General features: G+C 41.3%; 1 protein-coding gene and 1 long non-coding RNA gene across 2 annotated transcripts in view; one reads left to right on the top strand and one right to left on the bottom strand.

Moving 5' to 3' along the window:
• The window catches only part of LOC135899458 (muscle calcium channel subunit alpha-1-like), a 934,514-nt gene that overhangs the window by 356,710 nt on the left and 562,784 nt on the right, over positions 1–15,020 (top strand). The window lies entirely within an intron of this gene.
• Positions 4,565–14,823, bottom strand: LOC135899457 (uncharacterized). The gene is made up of 4 exons (XR_010563617.2): positions 14,451–14,823; positions 13,180–13,236; positions 11,927–12,117; positions 4,565–10,586 (listed from the first exon to the last, which is right to left on the bottom strand). It is a non-coding gene; the product is annotated as an uncharacterized lncRNA (long non-coding RNA).

The following is a 15,020-nucleotide window of genomic DNA, read 5'->3' as shown; positions in this document are numbered from 1 at the left end:
CTCGTGGTAAAAGAGGGAAAGCAAGAACAGGAGACGGCCGGGGAGGTCAGCCGTACGAGCTTGCGGTTCGCCGCCCTGCACGAGGGGCAAGTGAGGAACAGAGAGAGCGAGCAATGCGCTCACGCATAAGGACGCGCAGGAATACGAACCCTCTCTCAAGTCGGTGCACTGCAAGAAATGTGCTAATGCGCGAATAGTTTCAAACCCTCCCAGACTTTCCTGACCGTGGCGGCTGCTGTCTTGTCGAATAGCTCACACGTAAGACAGAAGTGACTCGAATGACGTGTCCTGAGGTGAGGATATAATATCGGTTCCACCAGCTCAGCGTCCCGATCCTCCAACCGTTATAGCGCCTTTGCGGCAAAGGCACGAGAATGAACTGCGCGCATTAATGGATCAATCGCTTCACGATCGAGTGCTTCGCTTGACACAGCTTCCAGGCACAGTGTGCGTTGTATCTGCGTTTCTTTCCCCCGCCAGCAATGGCAACCACAGTGCCAGTGTTTTTTTACTTTAAAGAATGGTCTGGTGTCCAGCGGGTTTAGCGTTGTCCGGTGAGGTTGGATGGACGTACCGAGGACAGGGACGCAACAGATGCTTGCTTCCTCGCACCTGCAGGAATCGGCCATTCCAATGCGGTAGGAGCAAGGTTTCGTTTTACGCCGCTTCCGGTCATACGAGCTACAGCAGTGTTGCTTCGTGATAACTTCTTCGTTCGTCCTTCGAGATTGGACATCACTTAAATAAACATCTGGTCATATATCAGCTACTGAGAAATAGATACAACGTTAATTCTACTTTTAGTTGGCATCACAACGGAAATATTCGTGCGTAAAAAGTGGCCTCAGTAACCCCTTGTTCCATGAATATGAAGTATTATGCACTAGTACACACATATACATCATTTGTGTAGAGAAACTATATTGTTGCAGATAGTCAGACATAGAAGACACAATGGCATTCGAAAAGGACCTTGAAAACAACACAAACGTATTACAGGATACCTATGGAAACAACCGTGCAAACAAGAATGTGTATGTTACATGAAGGAAGTAGTTCTTCGTATTCAGTGTGCAATAAATTGAAGGGAGCGCAGGCGCACCTAGAAAAAAAAAACACATTTAACTTCGACGTTTCGGCCGGGATATGGCCTTCATCAAAACTGTGATTGAAAGTACCCAGAGCTCAATTTATGCATTTGCTCTGTAAGAGTGAAGCAAGTACAAAAAAAGCAAGACAAACGGTGTCATGAATATCAACACGCGCATATTCACTCAAGTAAAAAAAAAAAGGAAAGAATAAAAATGTAAACACGCGCACATTCAGTAGCGTCCACAAGGAAGGGGCGTGAGAAATATAAGATGGAAAGATGCAGCCAGTGGAATGCAGGGGAGAGGGGTCGCACGTTAGTGTAGAGCGTGCGAGGGGTCGCAGCTGCCAGAAGAGTGTTTCTCTTGTCTTTGTTTGAAGTCGCTGCAACTTTTTGTGTGACCACGACGATGGTTAATACACCCTCACCTGCTTATACGACACGCATACTGTGACCTCCGCTAACCCCTGAGTTCCGCGAACTACATTCTTCGCACAGCTGGTATCTTTTGTGACTGCGGGCAAACAGTTCTTTTATACAAATTCTATGCGTGTATGAAAAATATAATAAAGAATAAATGAAGTATTCTGTGACAAAGTAATAAACATCAGCATTCCCATTTGTTGGGCGTGTTAGTAAACTGGCTTGGAAAGCATATTTAACGCCAGCGAGCAAGGACAGAAGAGAGAGGGCACCACAATGCGCTAGCTTCAGTAACTTTATTTTGAGGAAACAGCCACCTATTTAACCCATGCACAGTGGTGCCCCATCATCCAAGTTTTAAACGCCCAAAAAAAGCCGTCTCTTTATCTAACAAGTCGACCGAAGGGGCACTAACACACGCAGCACTATTCCTACAGCTAGCCTGAGCCTCAATAGTCTCTCGTACATCTTTATCTTTGTGCTTTGCAAGAACCCGGCAGGACCAATACACCGGCGCACAGCCGCATTCCCGACAGTGAGTTCACAGACGACCGTATTGCTTATTTGTCACGTGTAAACTATGTTCTCGTAACCGGTCATTAAGACACCTTTCTGTCGGTCCGGTGTATTTTTCCCCACAGGACAGCGCAAGCTCGTAAACAACAGCTTCTACGCAACCCACTGGTGCTTTACGATGATTCGTGGTGCATCCGACAGCTGGCTTACGGTACGGGTCCGTTAACCGACATACTAGAGAGTTTTAGTATAGCGTAAAACCCTTGCGTTAGCGTTAGCGTGCGACGTAACGCTAACGCAAAGGAAGACTGCACTGCGCGGCACAAGGTAGTGTTTTAGAATAGCGGAACGGAGAAAAGCGTTAACGTAAACGCAAACAAATACAGCGCCATCTAGATGTAACGACACAAAGTACTGGAAAGCCAAATCCACACGAAATGTCGAGCTTATCCAATGCCGAATCCGCAAGTGTGTCCCTAAGTCAAGGTTATCGAAAGCCACAGTCGCTGCGTTAATTACGCATGTAGGTGCTTGGTTTGAGCGTTGTTTTGTCGAGAGTCGCGAAACACACCGATTAATCTTGGCATGCTGCGATCGAGTGTTCTGTGGGACCCATATTACGTGTCCTTTTTAAGTTGGGATGACATAGACACCCTCATGCTTCGGGAATGAGAGCGACCGCGCAGGTTCTACGTGTCCTCAAGATCCACTCAACGTCGAAGCTATACCGGAGGGGACGTTTCGCCGGCAATTTCGCTTCCAAAAAGCGGATTTCCCACTTCTTTCCAATTTTTTTCAACGGACGCCCACCTTGAGGTTCATCCGAATGGGTTCAAGGCGAAAACCTCCTTCACGAGGTTCATATCGTCGTCGTTGGTAAAACGCACACGCATTGTGACCACAGCACCGACCACACTACTGTGTTTTGCCGCGGAATACATGACATGCATCGGCTCCACATGCGGCTTTACACCAAGCGAACGAGCGAAATACACTTGGGCGCCATCTCGAGGCGGATACAGCAAACACATTTAGCAAACCCATAGAGTTGTTCTACTAACTCTATGAGCAAACCCTCTCGTTAAGCCTACTGCGCCGCTAATCGAGAACGTATATCGTAAACAACGCCCATTTGTCACCTGTGCACCGCTGCCGAAGCTTCATCACACAAATCTAAGGTGAACACGAGCATTAGTGGGGAAGGATAGAGCCTAGCAGTGCAGGCAGACGACTCGATAGATCCGAAGCGGGCTGCTCTCACTTCGACTGGCGCCGCCATCTTGCCGTACGTAAGGCTCCCCTTGCGTGCGTTAGCGTTCAACGCTAAATCCTGAAAATAGCGTACACACTAAGAAAAAAAAGAGTATCCCTTACTCTTTTCGAAGAGTCTGGACTCGTCACGTATACGACTCACTTTGTGGGAGACACCCGAACTCTCTTTTGGCAAAGAGTCCCGAGACTATCTGCTCAATACAAGGTGTTTGCGTGACTCCGCACACAATAGTCATGCATACTCTGTTGTAATAGTCACCTATACCCTCTCAAAAGGGTCACAAGACTAGTGCTGAGGGAGTCCGTTAACAATTCTAAATGAGTCCAACGACTCAAGATAAAGTGTCTCATGAACACTGCAAGAATGACTCACCGAACTATTCTAGATGAGTCTGATGACTCCAGCAGTGTGTCAAGTTACCCTTAGTGCGTGGTGCCGGCCTCTTGCAAATAAAGTAAGGTAACTAATCTATGTAAGTCGTTTCACTCTTGGATGGCAGTGTCGAGCCGCTTTTCAAAATGTGTCAACAACTCTTGCTGTAAGTACACACGACTACGGCTAGTTCTCAAGAAGACTACTATGAAAAGACAACATAGGATAACAAAGAATCCACAGTAAACTTGACAAAAAGCACATGGCAGGTTAGCAAGAAAAAGTTAATATTTCATCAATCTTTGTTATTGTCTTCTGGAAAATTCAAATGTATAAGTCAGCACAGAATCACTATGAAAGCAAGACAGTTCTCTTTACCATTAAACTGGAATCAATAGCCAACTAAGCAAAACAGTCTTAAATAAATATCCAATATGTAGCCTGCAGCTGCATATGCATGACACTGCAATGCCACTCAGAACCATAATGAGACCCCAAAATATTATGTAACTCATGTAGAAGGTTAATTCACCACCGCACAAGTCTCTTATAATATGTCAAAAGATTCATAAGTTCCACCTATTTCCCTGTTCTAAAAGACTTAACTTACGACTTAACATTCTAAGCAAGTAAGCTACACATAACAAATAAGAGAGGCTGCACTTATGTATAAAGGAGACCCATATAAGGAAGTGCAATAAAAACAATATTCCAACTTAGATTACATTACCTATGCATTATGCTATGCTTGCTGAAAACAACTGGTTGGCAATTGATAATCCAGTCTAATAGTAAAAACAGCTGTCTTACCTTATGGTACTCTTGTTGGCACTTTTTCCCACACAATTTGTGCATGTTAGCGTGAGATGAAAATTGATCTGAAAAACACATTAAAAAGTTGTGCATCAATTTTATTCTGTCATACAACATGCAACAGTGTATAAAAATCTCATAACTGACAAAATTACAAAAATAAATACAGCAACACTTATACTGATCATTTATTTATGTTGAGAAACATACTTTTGCAAGACTAAGTAAAATAGCTGACACAGACAATTTCACAGGTCGAAATAACCGCTAATACAAAACTTTCCATAATGCAAACACGTTGACAAAATAAGTAGCACAGGCAGCTGTATTTTGTTACGGCAAAGATAGCGCATGAATGATGAGGACAAGAGAGAAAGCAGAACACATAAACAAACTATACCCAGCTGCATGCACGCAGCTGTAACAATACTCATAGTGCACAAAGATCCAAAAGAAACAAAGAGGAAGATGTGAGGAAGGCTTCTTTTACTCATCACAAGTCATCCTGTAAGAGCACATTATGCACTGGCTGTAAACTATCCTCAGGACATACATGAATAAGTTACTTTAGGTGCCACATCTATAAATCACTCATACAATGTTCTTGTGATTTTCCTTATTCCAATCTTTAGCTTAGCAAGCATGACTGAGTTACGTAAAGCCTCCCTACGGCTTGGCACATATACACAAAGAAGTGTTTCTATAAACACTGGAAGTCACGGACGGATGACTGACACATACCTCTTTTATTTGTTTTGTCTTTGTCATTATGATTACCTACCACAGTAGTCTTTTGTAGAGTGAAACACATCCAAATAACACACTGTGGGCAACCAAGTGTGAATACCTGTTCTCGATTTCTACCTTTCTCTGGTGTCCCGCTAAGGTAACAATGGTGCGAAGGATTGTCTTCCCAACGTATGCATTCCCATACAACAGGAGCAGATGATAAGCCACATTAATGGTGCATGAAATAAAGCATCTGTGCTTGACTTTCCACTGCCGTTCCAATCTGGAGTGACCTTTTTTTTTGCTTTGTATACACTAGTACAGGTGCTACGTAGTCCCCTTGGCACCCAGAGCAATTCTCACACCACAGCAGGATGTCAATTTTTTTTAAAATTCTAAGCAGAACTCTCGTTATGGGGGACAATTGCGAACTTATATTTTTGCTTTGTATCTTAATTATGTTGTTGACCTTTAAATTTAGCCACTTTACTACTTTTCTGCAGACAGGCCATTGCACCAATGCTAGGTTTTGAAAACACCAGAGCAGGGTAGAAAGCAAGAACAGATATTTATAATTTGGGTGCCCTCTCTGCATTGCATGGATATGTTTCAATGCACGATAAGACTACTTGGTAGCTAAACATATAAAAGTTAAGAGAATTAAGCTCAAAGCCTACCAAATTAGTAACTGGGAACTGGGAATTTCATATGTAAATTAAATTTCCTGATTCCCAGTGATGAAACAGTTTTGAGAATATGTGCAAAGGCAACCAAGTCACTCATGCTCACAAAGGAAACAAAATAAAAACAAGCAAGATTACAAGAACTTCGAACTTGCAACCCAAAGTAAGACACCTGACATGACTGATTTATGTATTTACTGAGCATAAATTACAGCTAGCGCATAATCTGCTTGAACAAGATGACAAACAATGAGTTACTGTTGCTTTCTCTCTGGGGCATTTGGCTCTTCTGAACACATGCACATTGTATGGCACAGCTGCGTGGATGTAGCTGGGCATAGTTATGAGTCAGCATCACTTTGTTATTATGGTCCTTCACTATTATTGTTATGATTTATATTTGGCAAGCAGCCTAACTATCGGGTTGATCAGCTGTATTTTAAACAAAACATACTGACAGATTTCCGTTTCTAGCTAACATAAGGAGGCGGGTACATCCTTTCAGATTTCAAGAAACAGCTGTGCAACAGAAAGTCTACAATGACCAGTACCTTTATTATTAAGTGCCATGTACTAGATCTTTCTGCAATGAATACCTCTATTACCAAAAATTGTAGTCTGAAAAACTAATTGGAAAATATTTACAAGTGACAGATACTAGAACTGCATTACAATTGCAAATTTTTTCGTAAACAATATCACAATAATTGAAGTTTTATTAATTTCAGCAAAATGGCTGACATCCTATTATTGAGGCTAGTCAGTGCTGAAGGTATTGTTAGTTTGTAGGAGTCCTCAGACTGACAGCTCTGAAATATTTATCGCCATACTTGGTGGAACATGCTTTGCTGTTGCAGATATTACTTAGCCACAAAACATTTTGTAAGCCTTATGGGACAATTCTGTGTGGAAGATAAACCTATCTGATCATGTCTTTTTGGGTTGTGTATCTCGGAACTGGTGCTAGTCTGAGTTCTTACAAACTAGACGTTATTGAGTACTGTAATTATAATGCCTGCCACTGCTATAAATTTCTGTTAGCGAAAATTGTCGCATTGTCATGAAGCAGATATGTTCAATTTTTAGCGGCAGTCACTGCTGAAACACTCAGTACAAAGCACAAAACAAAGATATGGAGTCAAAATGTAAATGTCGAACAAAGTTATAGTCAATTCCTCATTTCACAGAACTGTCTTTTTTTCTGTTAGTTTGCCAATACCAATTGCACATCCACAAACATTTTAGTATTGCACTTCTGGTAAATGCAGGAAATTTCAGTGTTTAACAGAAGCCCTTGGGAAGACAGCCCAGAGTCGCTTTAACAAAAAGACTTGCATTCAATCTGCGTTTCTATGTTGTAGGTCACTATAGCAAGGGGCATGTTTTGCTGATTGAATATTACTCGAAACAGTCTTATTATTCGTACTAGAGGCTTTGAAAGAGAGCAAATTGTAGAGTTCTTCATGCAGATTTCATATATGTCATTAGTATTTCTTTAGCTGCTTCTTGAGTTATGTCCCACACAATGGGAAAATACACTGATCTTTGCGGGCACTTTCTTGTGTACTAAATTTTCACAAAAAGCAGTGTGCTGTAGCTACCTCAGCTCTTCGTAGACTACAAAGTACCGATATCTATTCAAACAGCATGTAAAGTTACTAGAAGTATGCAAGATTACTAGGCAGGCAGAGAGGCCTGCCTACTAATCTTGCATACTTCTCATGCTATTGTGAAAAAAAGCTATTGAATATACTTCAAAAACATTTTCTCACAATAGCATGAGAATAACCTTATGCACTTATAGTTGTCCTATACTAACGGAATTTGGCATACGTACTCTTCAAGATATGCAGAATGCTCATATCTAATTGAAATTGCAATCTGTAAAATTATTTAATGTGGCCTAATATATTCTTGCATAGTTCCAGTAATTGTACAAGCCGTTTGGATAGGTATCACCACTTTGCAGTATACGAATAGCTAAATAAGATACAGCATGAAGCTATTTCTGAAAACTTTATACACAGGAAAGTGCCCCCCAAAATATTTTGCCACTGTGTAGGACATAACTAAAAAACAGCAGCTACACAAAAATAAATGACAATTCAAATCTAATAAAACACTTTATGAATGACAGTATATTCAAATCTCTAGTACAAATATATAAAAAAGTTGTTTCGAGGAGTTAATAAGTGGGTGTCAGTGTATTCTACCAAAGTGTTAGAAAATGCCTTCAGGCATACCATGGGGAGCTTTATAAATAGCACACGCACGCATCTGCCTAAAAAGCCCCATGCCCTGCTTGAATTCATTAGTCATTTTTGCATTCTGTTGTATGTCACCATTTGCATCCCTTAACGTAGAGTGCACAAAACCAAAAACAGCCTATTACCGTATTTACTCGCATAATGATTGCACTCGCGTAATGATCGCACCCCTAAATTTTGTCGTTTTAATTCGATTTTTTTTATTTCCCACGTAATGATTTCACCCCGAACTTGCCGCAGCGATGTGTCACGTGCCAAATCTAGCTAATAATGATCGCGCTTACCATCTGTCGACTGCTATGCGAACGACTCTTCAAGACAAACCAAGCAGTCTGCACGCAAAAAACTTTCTTAAGCAGATGCCCCATTTCATTGCTTTCATCACTTTCCGCACTTCTACGACAAAAAAAAGCTACAACCAAACTTTCCTTTATTATGTGTAGGCTTTATAATGGTTGTGGTCAATAAAAACAACAAAAAAGGCGTCTTTCGATTCTTCTCATCTGCACTTGTGGGCACGCAACAAATCGCGAGCGGCAATGATAGCAGCCACGTTTACACTGATAGGTTAGAAGTGTACCCTATTCATTCGCCGACGTTTGTAACGCAGCTAAGATATTCACCCACCCTTAGCGGAAACGTGCCACGTTAGGATAGTGGTGAAGACAAATGCCGCAGTTTCCGCAGCATGTGTTCCTATGTCACTGGCAGCTAAGTGCGCCCATCTGTTTCTGTCCCCTCAAAGTGGGCATGGCTATGTTATTGCCGCAAACTTGCAAATATTATTCATTACTAATATGGAAGAAACTGTTTGAATGCACTGTAATGTAGTCACGAGAAGAAAAATGCATTCGGCGCGTTCGGCTTGCTCTGCCGGCCACCATTTTTTTTCGTGTCCTGCACTACATACAGCAGCAGCCGCCTATTTGTTGACCTGTTGTCATCCCGTAGTAAATGCCAGATAATATATTTTTTTCTTTTTGCGGGAAAATTAACCAGTGTAATGACCGCACCCCTGAATTTGAGTCAATTTTTTTAGCAAAAAAGTGTGATCATTATGCGAGTAAATAGGGTAACACACGGAATTTTTAGCCTGTAAAGGGGTTGTATACAAATGGGGCAGCCCACTCTAGTGTGACAATAAACAAATATTTGTACTCACAATATTGAAACCAGTCATAACATATATCCTCACAAATTTGGAAATGAATAACCAAAGAACCTTGCTGATTGTCTCATTAGTGTCCTAAACAAGATCTTTTGATGTTTATAATTTCTAGTTTAATTCACTTTCTCTAGTAAATGGACTTTGACCTAGACTACTCAGAGTAGGAGACTAACCCAGACCTGGAAGCCAATATTTAAATCTGAAATAAAGACATTCATCCCACGACCACGTCACTGCTATGTCATCAGAAGCGTGCATCCATGGACTGTAAAATAATTTTTACATGATCTGTACTGTTACTCTTGCACTAATAAATTAGGAAATGCACTTGCTATTTAAAGCACTGCTGTAAACCTTTGTGTTTGAGAAATGAAATACTCAAAAGTGTAACACAACCAATGTGTGCATATAACCTACGATGCCTTTGACATTCGTCAGTGTGACAAATGGGCACCGAGAAATGCAAAGGGCATCATAGCTTTCTTGTTTGAAACCTTGTGTGCGAGTATATTACTGGTATCTTTGCAGTGAAAGGAAGTCACATTATTATCAGACTTATGAGGGGAACTTATGTTTCTCTAGTTTATTATTTTCTTTTTTGTGCTCCTATATTCTTGACTTTTCCAAGAATAATGGGTGTTTGAAATAAGTACTCTATATTGCTCTTAAATTTTTCCTGCACAAGAGCTCACGTTAGGTTACATTTCTTGAACACTTTGCAGTGCTGTAGATAATCAAAAGAAAGAAAAAAATGCTGTAAGTTTGCATTTTAGCCTTCTGTATAACAAGTATGAATCTATCAATTACATACACAAGTACAAAAGAACTACGAAAAACTGGGCATAAAGACATACATTATAGTAATAGCAGGAATCGATGGTGAGAATTCTAATAGAAAGGAACCATTAAAAACTAGGCACTAAAGACACATATTAATTATAATAACACAAGTATTTGCTAAGAATTTGAAGAGACAAATAGAATGTCTCTTCAAATCACTCCACCCTAACATTCATCCATGGTTTGATGAGTGACCACAGTTGGTGATGCTGTTTGGATAAGTTGCAGCTGAGGTGCAGCTGTGAAATAGGCGGAACATGTAGAGAGGTCACCAAAGGTTGCACGCTGGTCGCACAGCAGGTTGCCTTGATCTCCGGACTCACTCGACACTCATGTGTTGAGCCTGGTTATACGCCATTTGCAAGAGGCCTGGCCCGTGTGTGGTACGGCTTTGGTAAAATTTCGAGGCAACCTGAAAAACACAGATCGATATCTATAAGCACCACAATATTCTTCACCATAGGGCAAACCTGAAGTTTACCATGGGCACATAGCAGATAATGAAAACAGACACAAGCCACCAGACTTCAGGTATAAAGATGTGCAAAAGTGTAAATGAGTGTTAAGAGCTGTTTATAGGATGGAATGTTTCATTTTGTCTTTTGTAGATGAATAATAGTATCTTAACATAAAGTCAAGTGTACTTGGCCCTCCCTAAAAAAATTTAAATTATGGGGTTTTACTTGCTAAAACCACTTTCTTATCATGAGGCACGCCGTAGTGGACGACTTCGGAAAGTTCGACCACCTGGGGTTCTTTAATGTGCACCTAAATCTAAGTACACGGGTGTTTTCGCATTTCGCCCCTCTCGAAATGCGGCCGCCGTGGCCGGGGTTCAATCCTGCGACCTCGTGCTCAGCAGCCCAACACCATAGCCACTGAGCAACCACGGAGGGCATGGCCCTCCCTATTTGTGTAAGTAGGCTATTCCATGCGAGCTGTACCGACCTGGCACACGACCACTTGAAATTTTTTTTGAAGAACTGGAGGCCCTTCAATATAGCGCAAATGTTAATTTCAAAAAATACTTAACTTAAAAAGTTTTTTTACTGGCGCAAGCACTAATTGAGATTTTGTGTAATGCACCAATCTATGCATCATAAAAGGCATAGCAGAAAAATTGGTTCCTTCATTAAAGGGGCCAAATTTTTCGGGACTATAAAAAGAGGCCTTACACCAAAAATTGAACTGCTTATTAGCCACTGCTCAGTTTATTATGGGTCATTAAACATGGACAAAATGGCCAATTAACATTATTTTCATGAATCTGGCTTACAGCAAAAGCTGCAAATTTATGTAGTCCACATATTTAGGAGTTGTGCTGCATGCAAAAACTGGTTTCAGGAACATAAATTATACAGCAGTGCACAGAGATGCGGATGAACTAGCAAAAAAAAGTCAGTTTTGGTGTGTTTATCGGCATACTTACTATTGAGGCAGTCCTAGTAAATTTATGCCCAATACCATGTATGAGTGTACACCGTATTCTTTTTAGATTGCTAAAGCTTTATCAAAGCAGTTTTTTGTTAAGCAAGAAAAAAAATGTACAAGTGGTCTCCTACTGGTTTCAAAATTTGCAGCGCGTTTCGTCTAATCCACAGAGCCTTTTGGCGGCTAAGGCAAACTGCATGGACTTGAGCATTCCTGCACCGATAGCAGGGAGTCTAAACTGCTTTGAAGTTAACTCTTTCATTGCTGAGTGGCTACAAGCCACTTCACTCAAAAAGTTGCCACTTAATCACATGTATTTACATTAATCTTTCTGTTGGCTTCCAGCCTGCTTGGCATCATCACGAAGGCTGCCAACTCCCTAGTGGACGTAGTCAGGACATGGTGGTGGCAGGACGCAGCGGCAGGAGCCGCCAAAGGCTTCAAACTCCCTAGTGGACGTAGTCAGGACACAGTGGTGGTAGGATGCAGGGGCGGGAGCCACCAGAGTGTACCTGCAGCAAATTTGCACAAATGCTCTTAGTCCTACCATGTCACAATTTACAAGAAAAATTAAGCAGTCTGTGGAACATGGATACCAATACAAATAAATGTAAACAGTTAGGTCCCACAACACAACTAGAACATTGACAAAGAAGAAATGGTACTTATGCTTATGAAAATCCAAGCAATGAAAAAAAGAGAATGTGCATCCGATTTGTGCACGGAAGCTCAGTGGAAACCTGAGCTCATACCATCAAGTGATCTGCTAGTCAACTGCAAGCCTCTTAAAATGTCATTGTATATTTTTTACACACACTATGTTAAGCTGCATTAAAACAAGTTCAGCATCTCTAAATATAAGTAATCACGAAGCAATTCAATTAATGAATTCCAGTGGTCGATAATGCAACAAAGTGCACGCTCTGATGAAGCTGGCCAAACTGGGTAGTGACAAGTAACAGCGTGGTTCTCTACATCTTGTTTTTCTGGCTTTCGCTGTAGCATTAAAATACACAAGAAATATCACATTCCTGACATTTAACCCTGCCAATTTTTATTCCATAATGCATAATACTTCAGCAAGAGCAATAATGCTGTCTTTTAATCATAAATAGTGATAGAACAAGAAATTTTACTGGAGCTAATGTTTTGACAAGAAAACTTATCTCCTTCTCTTTGTCGAAACATTGGCTCCAGCGATGCTCCTTGTTCTACGGCTCTTCATCATTTCAAGTCTCTGTCTTCCTGTGTACCTCTGTACTTTCAATGTTGTATCAATGAAATTGTAATAACGGAGAATTAGTAAATGTAGCTGATGAAGAACTTGGGCTTGTTGGTAGACAATGACAGAGTAACGGCGCAACATAGAGATACGGACAAAGGAGGCTCATGTGTGCCGTCTCCTCCAGCTATGTCTCTCCTTTGGGCGATTACTCTATCTCGATGTAAAAGTATTACCCTTTGCACAATAATGCTGAAATGAATAAAGGCCAGGAAAGTGGACACAAAAATTACAACAAATAGCATCTTATGCTAATGAGATATGCGAAAGTCCCTGCTACGATCTGTCTCACCAATAACGTGCTGGATAAGATGGCGTCTTCTTCTGGATGTTGGCATTTCTTGAATACCTAAAATAAAGTACATTTCAAAATTACAAAAATACACAGAACAGCCGTAGCAGAGGAGATAACGCATTGTTTAGTAAAAGAAAGTAAACTAATCTCTGATGCAGTGCAGACGAAATTTCCTTTATTAAATTAGCAGAATAATACATCACACTTCATTTCATTTAATGCTGTGAGCGTTTCTTGGTACAACAAAGAAAGGTATTTCTGCATGAAAACAGTAAAATAATCATAGCCTTCTACTTTTACAAAATACGCGACAGCGACTAAGCCAACTACAGCAGTATATACTTAAAATTGTTATATGCACATTACAATAGCCAAGACAGGAGAAACTTGGGTTTATATGTAGCTCACCAAGAGGTACCACCTTGGAATCGATTCATTTCTGCTTGCCAAATATCTGCACTAACATAAGACTACAAGTAAAAAGACCCTCGTTTTCATAAAATACCGGACTCAAAATAGAAAATCCAGTAGGAATACCACAAATTCTGTGCATAACACAGCCAGGTTTTGTGCGCCTAGTAGGATTTACTATATAAAGGTTGCAGCAAATTCATGCTTTTAAATATTTACCACCATGAAAATAAAGATTACATAAAAAATAATAACATTATACATCGGCTTAGATTGTCAGCTAACGTATCCTGTGTTTTCTACTTACAGCCAAATGCACATAAAATTTGTTCTGTTTCAGCGCTTTTAAAGCGCTGTGTCTGTTCGCTTGTGCATGCAGCCGCTTTACCGCTCTTAAGATATCTGTGCTGCCACATCGCCTGACACTGCCATACAGCGTTGTAGCGCTTTTATTATTCGCGGTAATATACCTAAAGCGCTAGTAAATCTTCAGAATACACAAGCTGTCTTTTCGACTACCTGTCTTCGCCAGCGAAAGTTACACTGGTACTAGTATTGTATCTACACTTCAAGTTACGCAGGACAGTACTTGATATTCTACGGATCTTTCGATGCGACAGGCCACTCGTCACCGGAGTCGTTAAGAACGGTGTTTCTCCTGGCAGTACAGCTTTGCAATAATTTCAGATGCTCTCCTGAGGCTTCCGTCTGCCAGTAGTATTTTCGCATACATACGCGCACGCATGCCCAAGAAACGTCTGTGAACTGCCAAGAGAAACGTGGCGCAAAATGTAGCCATACCGGAAGGACCGAGTCCGCGCCGTTTGTAAACTCGGAACAAAAGCTGATATGCTTACCTGAGACGTTAAGAGAAATATGGCACAGGTCACAGGTCCCCGCTGGTAGTGGTTCGTATGCATCTGGTCGTCTCTGTCCGTTGCGATCTCCCATATCACAATGAAAGATGCAGTGCAAACCGCAGCACTTCGGACGCTTCCGGCGAGCGCACTTGCTCGATGTCGGCAAAGACGAAATCGGCGAAACGCTGCTGCTGGCGGCGGTCCCCTCGTCGCAATCACACAGCACGGACAGAAGCTCCCACCGTAACTTGTCGCAACGCTTGGTTGCAGTCGTCCCTAGCGCAGCGATTTCAGAACCACTCAACGACAATGTATACTCGTGCGTGATGCAGCGCAACTTTAAAATGGCGTCATGCTATTGACGGCTTCGGCTTTGGATCATTTTGTAGCTGCACAACTGAGCAGAACAGTTGCGCTAGTTTCGGTTTTGTTTACTCGCGTTGAAATAAAAACTGTTTTGCTCACTGATAATTTTACGTCACTTAAGTAATGTTCACGAATGAAACAGCCATGAATTTAATACGCGTGTTGAAATACCCGCTACGTTCACTTGGCAGAAGCAAAATT

This window comes from Dermacentor albipictus, chromosome 6 (genome assembly GCF_038994185.2).
Source record: "Dermacentor albipictus isolate Rhodes 1998 colony chromosome 6, USDA_Dalb.pri_finalv2, whole genome shotgun sequence".
NCBI lineage: Eukaryota > Metazoa > Arthropoda > Arachnida > Ixodida > Ixodidae > Dermacentor > Dermacentor albipictus.
Note: the sequence above shows the minus strand (reverse complement) of the source record. Positions and strands in the feature narration are given on the sequence as shown.